General features: G+C 42.8%; 1 protein-coding gene and 1 long non-coding RNA gene across 2 annotated transcripts in view; one reads left to right on the top strand and one right to left on the bottom strand.

Annotated features, from left to right (window-relative positions):
* The window catches only part of LOC137157718 (uncharacterized), a 34,464-nt gene extending 20,915 nt beyond the window's left edge, over window positions 1–13,549 (bottom strand). The window contains exon 1 of the long non-coding RNA XR_010921209.1: window positions 13,513–13,549. This is a non-coding gene — a long non-coding RNA (uncharacterized lncRNA). The remainder of the gene's footprint in view (window positions 1–13,512) is intronic.
* Window positions 13,550–20,436: 6,887 nt separating this feature from the next.
* ESR2 (estrogen receptor 2) overlaps window positions 20,437–22,386 on the top strand; it is an 86,006-nt gene continuing 84,056 nt past the window's right edge. The window contains exon 1 of the mRNA XM_067554924.1: window positions 20,437–20,469. The gene's annotated coding sequence lies outside the window, so the exon portion shown is untranslated. The remainder of the gene's footprint in view (window positions 20,470–22,386) is intronic.

The following is a 22,386-nucleotide window of genomic DNA, read 5'->3' as shown; positions in this document are numbered from 1 at the left end:
GAATAGGCTAATGTTATTAGTTCTTCCTATACTACTGTCTGAACTGTTCATTCTAGGAATGAATGTCAACTTTTGCTGGAACACTTCCATTTTAGAGCCTCCTCAAATGTATCCAGTAAGGAGATAAATGTATTTGACCGTCCTTCAGCTAAGTTAGAGATCCAAATGCAAAATTTAACAAGTAAGGGACATCCTGCAGTTTTGTAATACCCATCAACAGATTTTGGATCTATAAGCCAATTATTATAATTGATAATGCAGTTAAAGTCAAACAACCTCAGTCTTATATTAGAAAAAGAAATAAGAAGTATTAGGCTATGAACATACTCTTGCCATTGACAATTCACTCACACCTATTATCTTTCTATGGATTGCGTTCTCTATACAGAGCCCTCAGGAATACAAGCTACAGGAAATAATTTAACAACAGTAAGAGATAAGCAAAACACAATTTAGAAAGATGTAAAAATTAAAAATCTGACCTGGAAAACTAGATATTAAATTAACACTGATACACTGAAATATTTACAATGCAATTATCCAGTTAAGCTCATATATATCATGTTCTAGTAATACAGAAATAATGGGCCTAAATTCTCCTTTCAAACTAGGGTAAATCAGAAGTAACTCAGTTAAAGTCAGTGGAATTACAACAGTGTAAAATTGGTATGAGAAGAGAATTAGGTCAAATGTGCATAGTTTAAAATATATTTTAAAAATTTGCCTGAAATGTAGCTTTTAGAAAGAGGCAGGTCACACCAATATCAAGAAGTGTGGATTACAACACTGTATTGCTCCAAAGACAAGTATTGTGGCATCTGTGACTACTTTACACTTTTGCTCATGACATGTGCAAACTTAAGAGGCCTGTTTTTTTCTGACTGTTTTCTAGTAGTTCCTACCAACCCCCAAAGTAGTATTTCACTGATGAATGGCACTATTTAATACACTAAACCTCAGCATTAAAATATAAAGCTAACAGCTTTATTGAGCACACCTGGCTTTGCTAGAGGCTTGCTTAAAATTTATCTAAAACTTTTAGGGCCTAATTTTCAGGTTTGCCTTGGCTCCTTTGTGCTGGTGGAATTGCAAAAAGGGTCATATAGCCAGAGGATCTGGCCACCTGGGGAATCCACAGATCTCCACCAATACACGACTGCAATTCCTGGCATGTGGGGCGCATCTAGTAGAAAGAGAAGGTGGCTGGCATCTCTGTCTTTGATTATTCCTGACTGTTGGATTGGTACCTTTAGGATGTAGGTTAGAGAAAGACTAAGACTGCTCTAATTTATGCCAAGCACTGAACTGGCTCCCATCTAGCCTCCAAATCATGTTCCTGGTAAAGTGGCATAAAGTCTCCTGTGCCCCACCCTTAAGTCCTGTAGTGAGCACAACTAACCAGATTCAACTATTGTGGTCCTAAGGTATCCTATTCCAGCATATTTTGTTTTTGTTTTGTTATTTTCAGCACTCTGTGCTAGTGAAATCTGCTTAGTGAAAAATGGAGTGTATTCAGGCTTTGAATACTACCTTTCCTGCAGCTCCATAGATCAACACAGAGGGTGCAATCCTGATTGCTAGCCTCACTGAAGTCAATGGCAAAATTTCATTGACTTCAACCAGGCCAAGATTGCACTCAGAGTCCAAACCTACCTACGGTCCACAGTTTACACAGCTAAGAGTCTGGAAACTGTACATAAAAATATCCAGAAAGGAGGTTCCTTTCCCAAGGAAATCAGTGAAGTAGTTTTGAAGATGAATTTCTAATACTAATAAAGAAAACGTAATAGGCCATTGTATGCTCCTGTTGTTAGACTGTACCTTGTATCATGATCAATATAAAAGAAAATTATATTTTCTTGATTACTCATTCAAGCAGGAAATGAGGTCTCTTACCTGCAAATTGAGATGTTTCCTAAGTAATTGGATAGCCTTTGTACATCTTCAATTTTTGATGTTATTGGGTAGTTTATAGCATTTACTAAGATGTTTTAGCCTAATCATTTTTTGATGGGATAAAATACCACTATTACAAGATGGAACATTTTCCTGACAGAAGAAACCATTTAACAAAATAGATTCTGAATTACAATTATTGGTCAGTGATACATATACTGTACAGTACAGGTGCAAGAAATATCAACCAGGAACTAACTACAAATTATATAAAAATGTTTAATTGTAGTGGTTTTTTTCTTCTTCTTTTAGCCTGAAAAAGGCTTTGGCAGAAATGACTTTAGTGCTACAGAACATTTTTGTAAAGACATATCTGCTGCAGAATTACAGAATTTTAAAAAGAAGTTCTGAATGTGATTCTAAAACAGGACTGATTTAGGAGCATAGTTAATGAAATGGTGAATTAAAGTTAATGCAATATTGGTCTCTGTTGTGATGTGTTAGAAGAGAAAACTGGAAACTTACTGCTCATCTATCCTATGAAACATCTAGACCAACATTTTATAAAATGTCCACTAATTTTGGTTGCTTTTATTTTTAGTGGTCCAACCTAAGACACGGAGGGCTAGATTTTCAGAGGTGTTGAGCACCATGCATAACATTTTCAAAAGCACCTGTCCTAAAGAATGTAGAGCCAGATTTTCTAAAAGAAGCAGATAAGTGCCTAGTTAGGCTCTGTCTACACTGACGGCGGCAAAGTCGCCGCCATCAGATCGACTTATCTGGATTGACTGAGTGGTCAGTGAACTACGCGTTCCCATCGGCGTATTGTAGTGAAGACGGCGCGCAGAAGAGAAGCACAGCAGTTTCTGCGTAGTTCGCGTAACTCCCATCGACTGCTGCCAAATCTAAGCACAGACCAAGCCTTAGATTTTCAAAAGCATGTGAGCAGGTTAGGCACCTAACTCCATGGAAGCCAGAGACCTAACCCATTTAGGTGCTTTTAAAATTTTTACCCCACATCTCCTATGAACAACATCTGGACCTGTGAGTGGCAGCTCATTGGCTTCGCACCAGAGCAATGGTTTGCCTCTTTGGCCTTCTGGTAGCTCTGCTGCAGCTCCTTGATTTTTGCTTGGCTTTGCAGTGTGTCCTGCTCATAGCTCTTCTCTGCCATGGCACGAGAAATCTGGCTGTACCGTATCAAAGTTCCTTCAGGTGGAGCAGAGCTGGGACTGCACAGCTGACCCCAAATGCCGATGAGGTTCGGCAGCTCCGGTGTGCTCCAAGCGGGAGAGCATTTGCTGCATGGAGCCGCCATCGTCAGCTGGGAAGATGGGATGCAAGCTCTCCATGCTGACCAAGCAGGAAGTGGAATACAAATTTCAAAACTTCCCATGACTTTAAAGGGGAAGGGACGGGTGGCCGCAGATCAGTGGAGTGCAAACGGATGTCCGGAGTGGTTAGGACTGGCACTATGGGATATTTCCAGAGGCCATTTACCATGACATAAACATACAGCAGTGTCTACACTAACACTTTTGCGACAAAAGTTGGGTGAAAAAAACTCTACGCCTCTCGTCAAGGTGGTTTTATTTTGTGGACAAAACTGCTCTGTTTTGTCGACAGAAGGGTCACTGCAGTGTGTACACCAGGACTATTTTGTCTACAAAAGCTGACTTTTGTCGACAAACCTCTCTAGTGTAGATCAGGCCTTAAAATTGCTAATTTTTAGCTTCCCTTGAAGCCTCTTTTCTTTCTTTACTTTATTTTCATTATATTTGGGCTGTTGACTAAAAAAAAAAAAAAGAAGAAGAAGAAAAGGACTTTGTTCTTTTGCCCACCCACTGTGGGGGGGATCCCCCTGGACGAGGGTATGCCTGGCTCCCAGTCTTCAAAAAGTGCCTCAGTTGCAAAGAATCTATCCCAATGACTGACAAGCACTCGCAGTGCGTTCACTGCCTGGGAGAGAAACACATTCCACAGAAGTGTGGCTTGTGTCAGCAAATGAAGCCCAGATCCAGGAAAGACAGAGAACTGAGGCTCAAACTCCTGTTCATGGAGTGTCAGCCCTACAATCTCCTGAGTCCTGGTGGGAGCCCTCACCGCAACCCCTTACTTCAAAGGGACAAAAGCCTAGGGAGATGCCTGCAAGCCACTCATGTAAGGCCTCTAAGAAAGGTCCATGAGTCCCAATAGCAAGCCCTGATTGAGCCAAAAATGATTTCCAGCTCAATCAGTATCATTGGTACTAACGGCATTGAAACCATCTAAGTCTGGTACTTTCAGATTTATAATAATAAAATAAAATAATATGTATTACGGAAGTACCAACTGGGAACAAGGCTCTATTGGACTAGATACTGTAAAACACAGAGTAATATTAAGTCCCTGGCCTGAATAGCTTCCAATCCAATAAACTAGACAGATACAGGATAACATACAAGTAAACGGAACAGTGTGATGGCAGTAAATGTCATGTTGGTGCCACAATTTTTGGGGGAGGGGGTGGACTGAGTTAGGCAGGGAAAAACTCACCAGAAAGATAAGGAACAGGGGAGGGCTGAATGGGACACAGCAGATGAGAAGAGGAAGGGGAGGAAGGACAAGGGGATGAGGGACAGGTGTAGCGTGACTCTGAGGGTATGTCTACACAACAATATAAGCTTAGGGTTAGTAGGACTTGAGTCAGCTGACCCATGTCAGAGCACCCTGGACTTGAGAATCTACACTGCATTTTAACCCTAATTTAAGGATTTTCTGACCAATCCTTGAATCTAGGGTTCTGGTATCCACACTGCGATGCACAGACCCGAGTCAAAGTAACTCTATGCCAGAGTGCCTACCACCCCACTCCTAGCCCTAGCACACTCTAGCCCCACGAATGTGTTGCACCATGGGAAAACCTTACTGCCCACCCTGTTTCCTAACTGTGATGGTGCTACTGATGGGACTCAGGTGCCTATAAGGAGCATATGAATACATAAACTGCATAATTAGCTCCTTTGGTGGCTGTCTCAGTAGAATGATGGCAGTTTGAGATTTATACTGAACTACCATCTAATCTGAGAATTGGGCTCTCCACCTTTAGGCTGAGTCACATTGGCAAGAAAATGCCCATGTGCACCTGTTCTGAGGATAATTAGGACATCAGTCTCCAGGGCTGTCAAACTATTAAAATGAAACTTGGCAATTCTTAATTTTTAAAATGGGATATTCAATGAAGGTGTTTTTGTTTGGTTGGTTTTTCATTTATTTTGTCTGTTTGTTTTGAAGTTTGGCATAAAATGTAAGTTTCAGAAGAAAACCACACACATCCCCCAGCCTGGCTGCTGCTGACTGAAGAGCGGTGAAGCGCAATCCCAGGGCTTGGGGTGCAGTGTTCTCTAGCACCCTTCAGGGATAAAGGATTCTTGGAGGCAGTGGGCAAGTTTTTGGGCCTGGATCCCACGTGCTGCCCTGACAGTACATGCAGTCTGGGTGCCCCTGCACATGCAGCACCAGGGAGAGCAGGGTAGGGGGGGCCTGGGAGCAAGAGACAGAAAGCAGAGCAGGGACCAAGTTGATGTCCTGCAGGGAGGGGGAGGGCAGGGCTCCCAGCTAAGCACAGCCAGGGTAGGGATGACCCCTAACATCCTGGCAGCCAGAAGCCACCTCCCGCCTGTCAGCTTTGCTCTCTGCTCCAGGCAAGTTCCGTGCAGTAGTAAGGAGGAGCTGGAGCAGGAATTGCCACCACCACAAAACTAGCAGAAACAGGGAGCGCGCTTGGCTAGGCAGTAATGGCACTTCCAGTCACTGCGCTAGCTGCCTTCTGCCAGGAACTCTGGGATATATCTGGAGGACTTCCGGGATCTGAGTCAAGCTGGGGCTGTGTGCACAGAGGAAAGCAATAGGGCTCAGACCCTAGGTCCCAGGTTAGCATGGGCTTAGACTCTCCAGCCCTGCAGGGACTTGGGACCCTAGGTCCAAGCCCTAAGTTAGCGCAATTGGTATGTGGACACAAGGGAGGGTAAGTCTGAGCCCGAGCTTATATTGCTGTGTAGATATACCCTGAATGAAGAGACTGTGGGAGAGGACTTGGGAGGATCTTGGAGCAAACATCCAATCAGCAAAGGAGAGAGACTGTACAGTCAAAACTTTATTAGAAAATACTCTGATGATAACATCAGTGTCTGTGGTTCCCTGCTTAAACTGATTCTGCAGCTGCTCCTCTGGCTCCAGTTTCTTTTTTTAAATATATCCTGCCAATAGCACTAGTCCAATACTAGATGGAAACAGTAGAACTATCAATAACAATGCAGAAAAGGCAAGTATTCAATTAATATTCTGTTCTGCATTTGGGAAAAAAACATGATATAGTCTCATCATATGGTGATAACACTTTCCATTCCAAGAGTATCTCAAGAGGGTATTAAACAGAAGCTACTCAAGTTAGACATTTTAAAATCAGCAGATCCAGCTAACTTGCATTCAAGAGTTTTAAAGGAGCTGGCTGAGAAGCTCTCAGGACCATTAATGTTGATTTTCAATAAGTTTTGGAATACTGGGGAAGTTCCAGAAGACTGGAAGAAAGCTGATGTTGCACCAATTTTTAAAAAGGGTAAATGGGATGACCTGGGTAATTATAGGCCTATCAGCCTGACAGTGATCATAGGCAAGATAATGGAGTGGCTGATATAGAATTCAATTAATAAAGAATTAAAGTAAATTCATGTAATTAATACAAATCAGCATGGGTTAATGGAAAAATAGATTTTGTCATACTAACTTGATACTTTTTTTTATGAGATTACAAGTATGGTTTATAAAGGTAATAATATTCCATAATATATTTAAACTTCTGTAAGGCACTGAACTTGGTACCACCCAACATTTGATTAAAAACTAGAATAATATAAATTTAACATGGCACACTGTGACAATCAGGGTCCAGACACCCTGAGGGGGAACAGGGGGTCTGAGCTCCAAAGAATAAGCAATTGAATCAACTGGTTGTATACAAATGCTACTGTGTATAAAATATATAGAATGTAAGGTGTTTTATAAAAACTTGTAATGTTCTGAACGTAATGGTTATTAGGAGATGTGTACAGGTTCTGGCTGTGGATGTATATATGTGTAGAATACTGTAATTGCAATTATGGTGCAACAGCAGCATCACCTCACAGCAATGTGGGGAAGCAATCAGGCAGAGTGGGGGACCTTGCAGGCTAGTTAACACAAAACTAACTCCAAGCACCTAGCATTGTACAACCCAGGGAAAGACAAGTGTGGACCATTAAAGTTAATGGAAAGACAATGAAACAGAAAAGAAAACCCATCTTGAAAACTTAAAGGTTTGTCTACACTTGAAATTCTACTTTGCTGCTGTATTCTACTTTGCTGCTGAATGTTTCTCCTGGTGGTATAGGCACAGGGGGCATGTGATGCCTGCCTTTGGGGAGGCTGGCCCTCCGTGGCCCCACCTATGCTCCACCTCTGCCCTCCACATGCTGCTGTGTGAAGAGTCGCCCCAGCCTGCCACTGTGCCCAGTGGCCACTTCTAATCTGCACACGGCAGAGTCAGTAGACCCAGCCCAGGGTGGACTTGATGCCACTTGGCTACTGCCCTGCAGAGCCATAGAGAATGCAGCATGGGACCTGCCACGGGCAGCACCCCTGAAAAGCAAAGGGTGCCTGTCCCCCTGCCTGGTGGCATGGAGTCCAGCCAGAGCAAGGGGTCCAGATGGGACCTGCTCCCACTTGGCCCTCTCCCATGCCCACGTCTTGCGGAAAGGGTGAAGAGGTGTGAGAGGCAGAGCTTCAGCGGAGGGGGCCAAGCGGAAACGGGGCCTGCCTGGACCCCCCGTGCCAGTTGTGCTCTGTGCCACCCTGGAGGGCAGGTACCCTCTGCTTTCCGGGGTCGCAGCCTGTGCTGAGACCCACAGTGTTCCCTGTGGTGCTTGAGGGCTGTAGCTGTGGCGCCGGGCCCATCCTGGGCCAATTGCTCCCATGGAGGCATGTGGAGGCTGGGGACAGAGCGGGGGTGGAGCAAAGAAGCAGATTGTTCAAATTGTTCAATTGTTCAAAATGTGTGATGGGAAACCCACACCAATTATAATCTCCTGCTGTAACAGCTTCTTTAAATTTGCAAATGTGTCCTGACCTTCTTCATGATGCCACTGTCCTCCGAACACTGTATTGCAGTTGTCACCCACAAAGATGACACATTTCTCAAACAAACCTTTCTTTTCCAGAATATCTGCAGTCTCATTAGGTGTGTTCAGGACCTTGATTAGCTTTGACAGCAACCTGTTGTTCTTCCAGTCAAAATACTGAATATTTTCTCAGAACCATGATTGCTTCCATCTGTAGCAACTCCACAGTAAGGTATGTCATCGTCCTGATGTGTTTTCAGAGCAGTGTCAACAGAACGTGGTACAAGCATAGAGTTATCAATCGCTTCTGTTTTTTAGTGCGAGCAGTTGAAAATTTTCAGGCTCTCTCAGAATCAGGGAATGTCTTTTTCAGTAAGACAGATGTGCAATCCATTGCCTTGAAACTATTATGATGCGTGACAGTGTGAAACTCTAGAATGCCTTCTGCTGCACTAACAGCATCCGCCGATTTGCTGCATGGTTTAACAAAATAATCTGTTAACTTTGCTGATGAGCTCTCTCCTCGAACGAACTTCTTGTGTTTCTCAGAATCTATATGAATTATAAATCAAGATCACCTTTATTTGCAACAGAGATATACGTCCCAGCACTGTATATCAAGCACTCTGCCTCCCATTCTACTAGACCACTACGAAAATATGGACATTTTGTCTTTAGTTCTTCAGTAAATTTACATTTTCGTTTTGGCATTATGTTCTGTGGTAGGTCACTTCACTTCCATCTCAAAGGTGTTTCCAACAAATCAAATTCAGCAAAATAAATCAAACTCGAAAGGAATTAGATGTGTAACACACAGAGAAACGTTCCAATCCAGGGCTCTAAGCGTCATTAAAACCAGCAGCTCCCTCCAAACCAAACAGACAGGCAATGATCTCCCACCCCACAGGCCTGGATGACCAAATGGGCCCTGCAGCAGACTCTGGGAGGCCCCACCCCTGTGCTCCTTCTCCTCTATATCACATGCTCGTGTTTGGGGGAGAACGTGAGTTCTCTCCTCCAATGGGGATGGCAGAGGGGCAGGCTGGGCAGTGCGTTCTGAGGACCCACTGCAAAGACCCCATGTTGTGGCTGGGTTGCAACTTACGCACTTGCTCCATGACACATTTCCTGGCCAGCACAAATCACCACGTGTGCTTTAGAAATGTCTCCCAATGGCTGGCTGGTTCAGTGAATGGCAAACATATGCTGCTCACCCCCAGGCAGGTTCCCATCCACTGCCGCCAGGTCCCCAGCAAACCCCCCTCGGTTTGAAGTACATGAGCAGAGCGTGAGCCCAAGGCACTGTGCCATCCTTTCACACATGGCACAGGGAGAGCAGACTCTCTGGCTGCTCAGCTCTGAAGGCAGAACAGAAGTAAGGTTGGCAATGCCATACAATGCCACCCTTACTTCTGCGCTGCTGCTGGCAGGTGCTGCCTTATAGCTGCATGCCAGAGTGTCTCTGGCAGCAGGACTCTAGCTGTCAGCCCTGGATGGTGGAGGAAAAATTCCAGACATTTGCTTATATTTAAAAAATCCTCCCAGATAGAGATTGGTGGACCAAAAAAAAGAGATCATGTCTGGGAAAAACTGGACGTATGGTAACCTATCCACACTCCCTTCTGACAGCAGTGTGCTGTGGATCTGGCTGAGGCCCCCAGAGCATTTTAAATCTGCAGCCACCACCATGCAACCAGTCATCCTCAGAAGATGATGAGGCATGTATTCTCAACTTCTCAAACTTTTCTGAACCAGGAGCTCTCCCTGTCATTTGTGGTGCTCTCAGTTGTTCCACTTCAGTTCCCTCACCTCCCATGTCTCTATAACTCTCCCCTCTCCATGTTATGTCTCTCAACCTGTAAGTAATGTTTCTCTGCAGCTCAGCTCTCTTTCTCCCTCTGTGCTGCTAGCAACAGCAGAAGAGTAAATTGATTAAAATTGGGATCTGTGAAGCAAGCACCTACTTCACAGACAAGAGCTGCCAAGTTCAAGATTTCAGTCAGTTTCATCAGCATATGATGAAGTGGCCACCAGCACATGATACAGAGCAGAAGGGCAGGAAAACAAAAACAGCAAGGAGGGAAAAGAGAAGGGGCGGGGGGGGGGGGGGGAAGGAAACAGGAGGAGGGAAGGGATATCTGGTAAAGTGTTTCTGTATGTGATGGAGCTTGGTTCGTTCACTGAAGCACCTGATGAAATGCTGAATGCTGCCATTGTTAGAAACTAAAATTAACAGGTAGTATGATTAAGTACAGTGAGGTAGAGCTGCCCCCACTCTCCACCAATGGTGCCCCTGCCTCCATCCTTAATGCAGCAATCCTGTTTAAGATCCTTCTGCAGATGGTCCCACTGGCTTGACTCTGATATGTGATCATGTTTAAAATGGGTGTTCTTGCAGGTAAATTCAATCTCATGTTGACAGTGAAGATGGTAAATTAATAAGATCTGAACAAGAGTTTTCTTTTGTAACTCAACTTCTTACCAATTACAGCAGTGAAAGCAGTTGTCTCTTTTTAGATCAACATTTTTAAAAACAGACCACTTAAAGGCAAAGTTGTTCTAAGTGTTTGTATTGATCAAAGAACAAAACCCAACTGCTTCAATTGTTATAGATACTTTGGAAATCATTCAGCCACTTCAGCCAGCTTTGTAACTCACTTCTCTTTCCTCTTGTTTTCACAATAGCAGTATTATCTGCATCTTGACCTTTCTTTTTCTAGTCTGAATAAGACAGAAACATACCTTCTTGCTTAGTAGGGTAGTTTTACCTGAGTACATTAGTTGTACTGTATCTGTCAACTTAGAATTGAGTACAGTCCAGTGGTGTACCATGGGTCTCCAGTGCCCAGGGGCCTAGCCTGCATTTGCGCACCCCCCCGCACCTGCATAGGGTAGGAGGGCTCCCGGGCTCCAATCAGATGGTGCCCCCCCCAGCTGCTCAGGGGAGGGGGTCTGTACCTGGGGAGAGGGAGGATGTGCCGCTTACCTCCTCCTGCGTGCAGGACTTTCTGGTGCTCATTGTTCCCCCCCCTGGCACTTACCCCCCGTGTGGCGCTTGCCTCTCCTATTCCAGCCCCGCAGCCCGGGCTCCGGCTTGGGTGGGGTGGCTTCACCCTCTGCCCCATTGGTAGCGAGGGGAGGGGAGGGAGCTCCTCCTGGTCAGCCACCACTCCCATGCTCACCCACTTGCCCCTGGGCTCCATCCAGCCATCCCTCAAAGCCTCCTGCGCCCCCGTCCCCTTGTGCGTCATGAAGGGCCGGCCCGGCACCCCCCCGCCTAAGTTGTCGCGCGGGGGCTTCCCCCACCACCCCTTCCTTGGTACACCAATGGTATAGTCATTGATATTTATAGAAACGCTATTGATGGAGACAGAAATTCAATTGGTCACACTCATTCCCTCACAAAATTACTTTATCCATGACTAGTGCAAGCAGGGAATGACTTTATACTCCATCCTCTGTCCCCTTCCCCTGAACTTCCTTGTCCAGATTCTTATGAAAAACATAATGAAAAAGCATATTTTTGTTGCACTGTAAAGAATACTTAATAATATACATTAATAAAATCTGCATCTTTCATGGTTCCTACAAAAGAAAATATTCAAGGTCTGTCTGAGCAGTGAGCATGGAAGGACATATTTTGCAACAACCATAAACCTATCTCTATAGATCCCTGCTAAATGAGTCACGTTCTCAGACTTGAGGGCCCTGGGGTTTAAAGCAATATTGACCATCTCCAAGTGTTTTCAAGAGACGTTACTATGCTTTGGCACCACAATTTTTACTAACTATCTAGAAGTGATGGCATCAGGCCCATCTTTGACATCAGGTTTTTCATTTCCTAGGTGAGTGGCTCTTGGAGTGAAATTTTTACCAAGCAGTTACTCTGGCCCTTTAGGGCACCTGTTATCTCTTTTGGGATCTGGATTTAAGCATAAATGAAATTATGTAAATTTTCCAGCCTATTCAGCATTTAATTTATATTGGGACTACCCTGGATTCCTGGATGGGATTTATCTTTCCACTTCAACACTGTATTTGGAGTTGCAGAAAATGGTCCATGAAGTAAGAAATCAGCTGTCTAGCTCAAGTGTACTGTGATAACGACTTTGCAAGCTTAGGTATGAGGCCTCTTCAATTTATCTAAATTCTCAGGCCCACCCTGGACTTTACAGCCTCAGTTTGACACTGTATAATCCAGACCCAATGTTATACTCCATTAGTGGTTCCTCCCCAGAATATTTTCAAAGGAAAGTGTTTCTTTCAGCCTTCACCAACTCCCATGATAGGTTCAGATACATTCAATTTAGGTCAGGGTACTCTAACGTCTTCTTGGGTCTCACCGTCTGTGGAAGTCAAAAGACGCCAGTTTAAGACGGTGAAAAAACTTTGCAGAAAAAGCAAATATTCGTGGTCAGCAAGTGGCTTTCCTTAAAGTGTGGCTCTCAACTGAAAAGTGACTTTGTAAAAATGTCATTGTTGGGTTGCCTGTTTGTTAGCTGTCAATTTCCAGCTAAAACATCCCCAGTTTAAAAAAAAAATATTTTATTTAGCTGCCAGCCCTGCAACTCATTTTTGGGTCTGAAAGTCAATCTGCATTCTTCCCATCTCATGCATTATCATCCTTTGTCTTCAGTTTAATCTCTGTTACCTCCGTTCACCTGTAGTGAAGGACAGAATCTCTGTGTACCCTTCCTAATATATCAGTTTATTTATTTATTATTATTTATAAAACTACAGCTTGGAATTCAGTTCATTCTTTTATGAAACATTATTGCCATCTCCTATACTTGGTTTTGATACCTATTTTAGGACAGCAAGGATTCAGTATGTTTAAGTGAGCCTACTCCCTGCAGTTGTCTACTGATAGGTGATGGCCTTAAGTGGGGAACCGCAGAAGCAATTTCATAAGGAGAATGGTAGAGTACTTACCATTAACTAGGGTTCTCAAAATATATTACTTCTGCAGATCCACACTGACCCCTTCTTCCTCCCTTCTTTTGAATTTCTTTTACTGTAATTGTTTAGAAGAGTTGGTGAGGAACTGAGAAGCATTGGAGAGGGGTCCCTTTTTTAACTAAGGACATATCAGGTCACTGCATCTGTACCTATAGTGGTTACACTGCTCTGGGACTTGCTTGCATTGTGGCTTTATTGATGTTAATTTATAATATATTCCCCTTCATGTACTTTGTGCCCAAGGGGAACATACAGTCCTGTGTTACATCTCATCTCAGTTTATTTTCATCTCATTTTCTCCACATTCTTGGTAAATGTTGGCTTCAGCAGCTGTAAATGCTATAGCTCAAATTCTCATTATGCCTTTCCACGCAAACTTCTATCTTTAATATTCTTAATAACTACAAGTAAAATATAATCATTTCAAGACCTTCTTCTAATTTATATTTTAAAAATCTTTATATTAGAGGCCTGACGTCTCTCTCTGACCTCCTGCAACCTTATCTTTCTGATTGCTTACCTGGTGTCTTTATTCCAGCCAGATCTGCTACAGAAAATCCTTAGTGCAAACTAAAGTCATTTGGACTCATGGTTTTCAGTTACTATCCCCAGAATTATAGGTTTGTCTCCCATCTGAGACTATAAATGCTGATCTTTTGAAATGCAGTTTACAGGGATGTCTTTTAATGCTGCTTTTAATAGTTGTTTAGGATTTATGGTGATCTCTGTTTTTGTAAAAGGCTCCTACAGAAATGCACACACATGACACCATTTCCTTGCTAGGTGCTCACCGTCAAACATGGAGCCCTGGTTTGATTACAGCAGTTGCTTTTTTTTTTTTTTTTTTTTTTTGTAGCAAACTGACACCCTAGCTGCAGCTCAGGGGCCAGATTCACCCTGGGGGTTTGCTTCTCCCAGGCTGCCCTGCCACAGAGCGAGGTAGGGCAGCTTCAGGCAGAGCTGGAGGGGGCCTCACCAGCCCTGACCTTAGTCCATGTGTGTGTGTGTGGGGGGGCTGTTTGTTTCCAAGCCCAGCAATGGGCAGAAAGGTCAGTCCTGCTTCTGAGGCTGGCTGGCGGTGCAGGGGAAGCTACTGTACCCTCAGTGGGTACCCTCTGCCAACAGGGTCTGTCACTGTGCTGCTGCTGATGGAAGGTGCAGGGCAAAGGGTCTCGCTCGCTCACTAACGACGCCCCCTGGCGCGCAACTTGCAAAGCAAACGGACGCGCACCCCAATCGGACAGGGGTGGTAACCATAGCCCCGCCCCTAAATGTGATCCTGTCTCTGATTGGCCGATCCACATTCTCCCTGCTGCCAATCAGCTGAAAGCGCTGCCTCCCGCAGCTGGAGTTGGGATTTGAATTAACCGTCTCGGCTAAATTGAGTCTAACGGACGTTTAGGGGCCCTAAATTACCGCGCGAGCGACCGAGGAGCCTGCCAGGAGGGAATGAGACGCGCGCGCGCCCCGCTAGGGCAAAGGGGGCGGGGGATTCGAGACATCAGCGGCCGTTATCCTTTCCTCCTGAGGAGCCGCTGGGCCGGCCAGGAGCCTATGAAGTGAGGGGGGTGGTTGCGTCTCCCCGCCGTGCTGGGTTTGCGCGCTGGGGGAGACGGGGTAGCCCGGCCCGGCCCGGCCCGGCCCGGCCCTCAGACATCACGGGGGGAACGGCAACAGAAGCGTCTCCGCAGATGAGCATAGACTCTGCGTCCGCCCGGCCTAGGGGGGAAGGAAGCCGGTGAGGGCCCTCCCCTTTCAGACTCTGGGAAAGCCGGTGAGGGCCCCTCACTTGGAAAGCCCCGGGAGGGGGAAACTGCTGAGGACCCCCCCCACACACACACACCATTGCCCTCTTGGAAAACCTGGGGGATGGTATATGCTCCTTCAGAAAGCAGCGAGGATTCAAGGGTTGGACCCGATACTGGCTTTTTGTGCGGGCTGTGTTTGCAGCTGAGCACGAGCCAGCGCAATGCTGTGTGAGAAATCGCTTTAGCGTGGAAAAATGCTGAGAGAAGGCAGTATGGCTTAGTGGATAGAGCCCAGGGCTGGGACTTGGGGGTCAAGTGTTCTACTCCCAACTCTGCCTCTGACCTAGGGCTAGTCCCCTCCATTGCTCCATCTGTAAAATTGAGGTAATGGTATTGCAGGGCTAAGTGTTTGTCTTGGTTTGGTCCTGTCTGCACTTGCAGTCAAGCTGTTTTCAGCACCATTTTAGCTGCATATATTAACACCTGCCATCAGCAATGGGGGAGCTTTCCTAGTTTGGACCAGAGGGCACAGCAGGATTGTGTGGAATGGGATTAAAGATGGGTCCATAAAATGGTAGAGTAACAGTCAGTATGTCAGTCTCCCCATCAGGAATGGTCTTAATGCTGTGCTGCCAGCTGAGTCCAACATGTAAAGATGTGCAACAGAACAGTTGTAAAATAGGACTTCCAATAACAGCAGTTTACTGTGCCATAATTGGCAGAAGGATTGTTATAGTCTTTGTCCCTTAGCCTTCCCAGAAATACCTTCTTAATTTACAGCAGATGGGGGGGGGGGGAGGAGAGATGGACATTATTTAGAAACATTGTAGCTCGTTATTGCATCACAATCCTAAATTCACTACCCACCACACCCCAGGCTTTCACCCAAATACTGGGTTCAGCTTAAAAAAAAAAAAAAAAAAATTTTGAGGGATCTATCAATGGTTAGCACCACTGAAAAACTGACCAGGAAAGACGGGATAAAGCACATCAGCTAAGTAGCCTCTTCTGGCATGGTGCCTATGAGGCCCCCTAAAATCCTCATTAGGCAGTGGTCTCAGCACCAGCAGCCTATTATGCTAACCAGTTTTGTTTCATTCCTTTGTACTCCCTGTGTATCTGTAATCATCTGTTTTCTTTTGTCTTATATTTAGATTGTAAGCTCTGAAGCAGGAACTGTACTTTTGTTCTATGTTTGTACAGAGCCTAACAAAATGGGGTCCTGATCTGTGACTAGGGCTCAAGGCACCTAACCTGTTAAGGAGTGTTTGAAAATCCCACTAGGTGCCTATCTTCATTTTTAGGTGCCTGAATATCTTTGAAAATCTGGCCCAAAGGCTGCTTTCCATCACTTCACTTACAGGCCCCTTTGTGCTGCCAGAAGAGTATAAATATTGTATAATGTCTTATAATATATAACTAAGAATCTGGCCCTTATTAGGTAATGTTCATAAAGTGCTTTAAAAATTAAAGTGCTAAATGAATTCTTAGTATTATAAAGCTATCTACTATGAGGCTTTTGGCTTAATTTCCATCAGCAGTGCTTGCTGTTTGAAAAGACCTGTAGCTCGACTTTGCTAAAATAAATCCAGGTTCTTTATTTTCCTTTAAAGATTAAAAGCATTTACTGCAATAGTTTCTAATGAGGTTTTTCAAGTATATGGATTACCAGAAAGGTGTGCGGTGATTAAAAGAGCAAGTTCAAAGCAAAGATTAGTTATGGTGGGCTTGTTGCCATTCTTTTTTTTTTTTTTTTTTTTTTTTGCCGTTAACATTTGCTTTTAAGTTTAATTTGTACATCAGTGTCAATTTATGCTGCTGTATATATTGATAATTCAAATTACATTGATATATATGAGACTACTTTGTTTATACAACTGCTTAGGAGTCTAGGAGCTCCAATTGCAGGGAATGACAAATTCAAAGGCTTGCTATGTCAGAAGGGAGGAGGAGGAGGAACTTATTTTGAGGTCTTGCCTTCACTGGGAAAGGAAACATTGAGAGTATCTGTGTAATCTTGTACTGATGAGCTGGCATGGTATTTGATTGGTATTTGAGGTCCTCTGCTCTGTTGTCTAAGACTGGTGGTGGGCATTGCTGTTAAAGAGTCTCTGAAATAAGGAATCCAGACATGCTGTATGAAAACCCTACTTACGTTTTAATTACATCTGATGCAGAACAGGTTTTCTGCTCTTTAAAAGTGTATACCAGGTAGGTGCTGAATTAACTCAAATGTGTATTTAAAAAAAAAAAAGTTGTAAAAGCTCTGTGATTGATAACCACTAGGTATGTGGAACAGTAAAATATCTTGACACTTATGCTGTGTTATATTTCCTTTTGTGTTTGTGTTTAGAAGGTTTAATTCTATTACAAATTACGCTAAAATATGATCTATTTATGCAGATAAAAATGATTCTTTAACACATTCTCTCCTGTAAATGTTCCATGAATTCCTCAAAGATTTCCTGTAGTTTACTATACAGAATACTTAAGACTTTTTTTAACAAGTCTTTTTATAATGGCACTACTAAACTGAAACTAAGGTGAATGTTTTACACAAATTAGGGCAAAACAAACACTTCTGATTTGAGAAACAATTTTCAATTGGCTTTGGATCAGGCCCTTACTGAATTGTGAGGAATTTGAGTTCCAGAAGATATTGAACCTTCTTTTCAAGCTTTGTTCCCACAAAGCTGTTTATGTAACTGATTGTAAACTCAGACTTTAATATGATTAAGGTTTTAGCATCATATGTTTAATTTATTTTTGCAATATAAAGAGAGAATTTTGTAGTTTGAAAATGTTTCCCAATTAGATAAGAGGGGGGGAAGTCTCGTTTGTTAAATATGCTTTTCAAAATATAAGGTGTTGGTATTGAAATGGGAAATATACTAAAGCTATGAGAGTATCATAGAGCTATATCAAGCCCTCATTCTTAAACAGAGGGCCCCATTCAAATTAATTAGGAGTTCTGCCTAAAAAATAAAAATTAATGGAATCATCTGAGCTCTCATTCCTAGACATGTTAAATAAAATCCCAAGTTGTGGGGAGGGAGAGAGGAGAAATCAAATTTACAATAATTTAACTGTGGACTTTTAAAAGTCCAGTAATACAGTGTTGGGGTTTTTTTTGGGGGGAGGGGGGGTTATATAAATACTGGACAATAGCCTAAAGAGCAAATAGTCATTCATAATATTAAGGAAAACATTAGCATGGTTGTGATACAGAATTAGATTCTGAATTAAGTATAATTGACATTCTTCTTCCTTTCCAAATCACTGAAGTTGTAGCCATTTAGTTCCTCAGGAAAAAATGGATAATGTAGCAGTGTGGTATTTTTTACGGGACCAACAAATACATTTCTGAATTTCCAACACAGATTTAAACCCACAATATTCAGTCACTTCTTTAAGGGCTTTCACAAAAGTTCCTCTAAACTTCATTTTATCTATTGTTTATATTACATTACCATCTTTGCTCTCCCCTCCCCAATTAGAAGAAAAAAATGTAAAATATAGTCACTCTGTCTATATGAGATGACAACATACTTTTTCCTTTATTTTGTAAAATATGGCATGGATCAGTTCTTGGTGACTGTATTGTCAGCATCATTAGATTAGTAACGTGTACCTGGACACTGAAAAACTTCCTTAGAAACCTTCAAAGGAGAAATCAAAAATTGGTAACTGGTATGGGATTTAAAAACCCCTGAGTCTTGTTTATAATTTGTTGTAACAGGGTGGCTTGCCTGGGCTGGAGAGCCTGGGGACTAAGCCAGCCTTGATTACAAGAGGAGCCTCACCTGAAAGGAATGAGGTGATTTACTATCAAGGGCACCAGAAGCTGCAGGGGTTTGTTTGGTTGAGCAAGAGTAAGGAATCAGGACAGGAGGGTTGGGAACTAGTGGCTTCAGGTAGAGCTTATGATTGTGGACTTTGACATATTTTGTGATTAAGTACTCTGATTGCATTTAGTATCAAACCAGCCCCAGAAAGGGGTGCTGTAAGTGTCAGCAAAGACACTCTGCAGTGCTTAATGAAGCCCAGGTCCAGAACAGGGCTACTTAGAGGCAGGGTACTGTAGAAGCACCACTGGCCACAAGGAGGCACTCAGGTGGCAGCTACTGCTAACAAACAATCTTTCTCAACTAGTTTGAATTTCAAGATCAAAGTAATGCTTGAAATTCCAAGCAGTTATGGAGAAGACAGATTTAAAATTGCCATGATTGTCTTTATTCATTTGTTTACCAGTAGTTTGCTAATTTTGATGTAGAGTTTAAGTTTTGTGTTCCTCTTCCATATTACACATCCATATCTCTGCAGCACATTTCTGTTACCGGCAGGAAGTATTCACAGAGAAAAATCTGCTGATCTCTGTCTCCAGAGAGAAATCATTAGGCCCAAAGAACATAACAGAAATCCCAAAGTAACTCTTTTGATCATGTCATGTTAACATACTGAACCATTGTTCTACTCTGTAGTTTAACTTTTGGACTAATCTATGGGGTGAAATCCTGGCCTCACTGAATCACTGACACAATTCCCACTGACTTCAATCTGGTCAGGATTTTACCCAGTATTTTGTTAGATTTTTCTTTTTTCCTGGTATGGGTTGTTAATGCTGTAGATTTGTTACAGCACATGGCTATCCAACAATTAGATTAAAAACTTGGCAGACTTTTAAACATCTGTTAAATATGGGTGATATTAGACATTATATTTAAAGTTATATATGTACTGTGTGTCACTTAGTTGCTTAGTAAATTCTTGTAATTTGTATCAACAACAAGCAGTACTTGGATTTTCATGTAATTTAAATGGTTCAGAAAAGATAATACAAGGCTTCAGAAATATGTATTTCTGTGCCTTGTTGAGAACAGTGATGTAAGTAAATCAAGATAAATGCAAAATGGACATATTTCAATTTACAAGTCCAATTTAGCAAATACTATTACATGGCTTTACTTTAAAAGTACTTTGGGTGAAATTAAAACAAAATTTTGGCAAAATAAACTTGTCTTGAATTTTTAGTGCTAGTGCTTGAGTTGTATATATTTTGCTATGGAAGTATTTGCAATAGACTAGCATACTGAAATAAATTGCATTACATTTAAAATATGCATTAAAACTACATGTTTCCATTTGACATGAAATGAACATATTTTATGTTATAACACTTAGATATTGTTTGCTTTGTGCAGTTACAGCTAGGGCGACCCTTTGTATTTAAAAGCTCCATTTTGCCAACATTTTACATAAAATCTGAAGTGTTATGTACTCTTAGTATGCAGTTTACACACAGTGTGTTGCTTTGCAGAAACACTGGATGCACCTCCAAAAGCTTGGCAGTCACATGGAAGAGCATGAGGTTGGTGCACAGCTTCAAAAAGGTGCAGCAGTACTGCAGAAAAACTGGTAACGATGGAACGGGGCATCTTGCCTTCAATAATTTTGTCTTGCATAGGCAGATGCTTTCAACTATTCTAATATAACAGTGTTGATAAATGTATTTTAAGAGGCCCAGGCTCTAGGAGTTGATTGCTTAATAAAATATGAACAGCAAAAAAAATTAGTTGAAATGATTTAAGATTATTTACAACATAATCTGAAGCAGTTTGTTTTTATTTGTAGCAGTGAAGACAGAAAATAATACAAACCCCTCAAAGTGTGTATGAAGGTTGTGTAGGAGGAGGGTACTTCCTTGATGATCTGGAGAGAAAGAGGATGAGGTACATTACTCAATTCCCCATTTTGAAACAAGGAAATATAAATCTAACATAGAAGCCAGTTCATCTGGAACGAAGGAAGACAGCCACAATTGTAGGATTATAAGGATATGTTTTCATTAATTTACTTTTTAAATGCCTCAAACAGCTATAGTTAATCCATCTGAGATTGAATGGTGATAGGTATCAAAAGATCTTTAAGGCAGTACATCGGGGGGAAATGATGGAATCTGAGCATGCACACATTATTCCAATCTTAAACTGGAAAAATATTAATTTGAAAGGTTAAAGTTTTTTTTCTAAAATTCAAAGAAATTTTATACTGGGATTCCTGGAGGAGAGTGAAACAGAGGTAACAGAAGAATGATTCCTGGGTTTAAAAGTCAGTATGATCCAACTCCATGACCAAAAGCTGCTATCTATTCCTGATGCGTAAGTGTCCCACTTCTAGTTAGCCATTCAGGAATGCAATTCTAGGCCTGTTGAAGTCAATTGCAAAATTCCCATTGACTTCAGTGGGACCAGGATTTAGTCTTAGGATGTTTTGAAGCTATTGGGCCAGATCCTGAGCTGTTATAAATTGGCATTTCTTTATTGAATTTAATGGAATTACACAAATTTACGTTAGCTGAAGATGTCTCGTGGTGTCTATCCAATTAAGTTATTTATAGGCTGTTAAACCCTAGATACTTTGGTGACTGGCCTGCATTTAGGGCCTGATGCATTGTCCATTGAAGTAAATGGAGGATCTTTCCACTGGCTTCAGTGGGTAGAGCCCTAACAATTTCATAGCTGTGAAAAATGTGTCATGGACCATGAAATAAGGCCCTCCCCATGAAATCCATCTCCTCTGTGCTGTTGGGAGTCCCTTAGCAGGGGGGCTCCTAGCTGCTAGTCCCAGCCGGGCTGGGGAGGGACAGGACTTGCTCTTCCCTTGCACTGTTGCTCTTGGTAGGGAGATTGGACTCACCTCTGTAAGGAGCGCAGAAGTGAAGGTGTCTCTATTGCACTGCAGCAACCCTGGAGCATCCTGTATCCCAGGGAGGTACCTGATATTGGCTCTGATCTCTCCCTGAGAGCAGCTGTGCAGGGGATGAGCAAGTCCTGTCCCTCCCCAGCCCAACTGGAAATTGGGCTCTGGACTTCTGCCCCCATGGCTGCTGCTGGGGCTCATGGCATCCATTTTTCTAGGTGGGGGCCTGCAAATTGGCAGGGGCCCCAGGGCATGAGTCCTGTGGACCCATGCATAAGTCTACCAGTGGTTGGGATTAGCAACTAAAGCCCCTGGCTGGAGTACTGCCAGCAGCACGGGGGAAATTGGACTCCCTCCATCTCCAGGAGCCTCCTCTAGTGCAAAAAGCTCCTGAAGGCAGCACAGAAGTGAGGGTGGCAATCCCATGACCCTCCTCAACAGCTTTGCTTCAGCTGCTCCCAGCAGGGAGTGAAGTTGGTCTTGCTACAACTTATCTACTGGAAGTTAACAAATGATTATGGTCTTTTAGGGTCCCCTGAAGTTGCCAGTGCCCCTGTAACTCCAAGGCCAGACACTTATGTCAAAGTACTTTTATTCCAGTATATCAAATAACAAACTAGCTTTTTCATCAGGCTAAATATTTACTTCATTAAGGTCCTGAGCCTTTCAGACTCAACATTTTACAGGATTGGATCTGAAGTCTGAAAAAATTATCTTCATTCTCGCTTTTCCCTTTGAAAAAAAATGTTTTTCTTGGAAATTAGTTTTTTCATTATCTACCCAAGGAAGATTAGGTGTAACAAATCCTGTGCAATTAGGGAGTTCCAGGATAATGAGGCATGTAATGTTGTTTTCTTAATGAGTGACAGGTGGTATATAATCAGTAAATAGGGGTGCTGTGCTGTGCATAAAGAGAGACTCATAAGAACATCAGAACTGCCAAACTA

Source organism: Emydura macquarii, unplaced genomic scaffold (assembly GCF_026122565.2).
Source record: "Emydura macquarii macquarii isolate MOO-44397 ecotype Brisbane River unplaced genomic scaffold, CSIRO-AGI_Emac_v2 contig_1551, whole genome shotgun sequence".
Taxonomy (NCBI): domain Eukaryota; kingdom Metazoa; phylum Chordata; order Testudines; family Chelidae; genus Emydura; species Emydura macquarii.
This window is presented reverse-complemented; position numbering and strand designations above follow the sequence as displayed.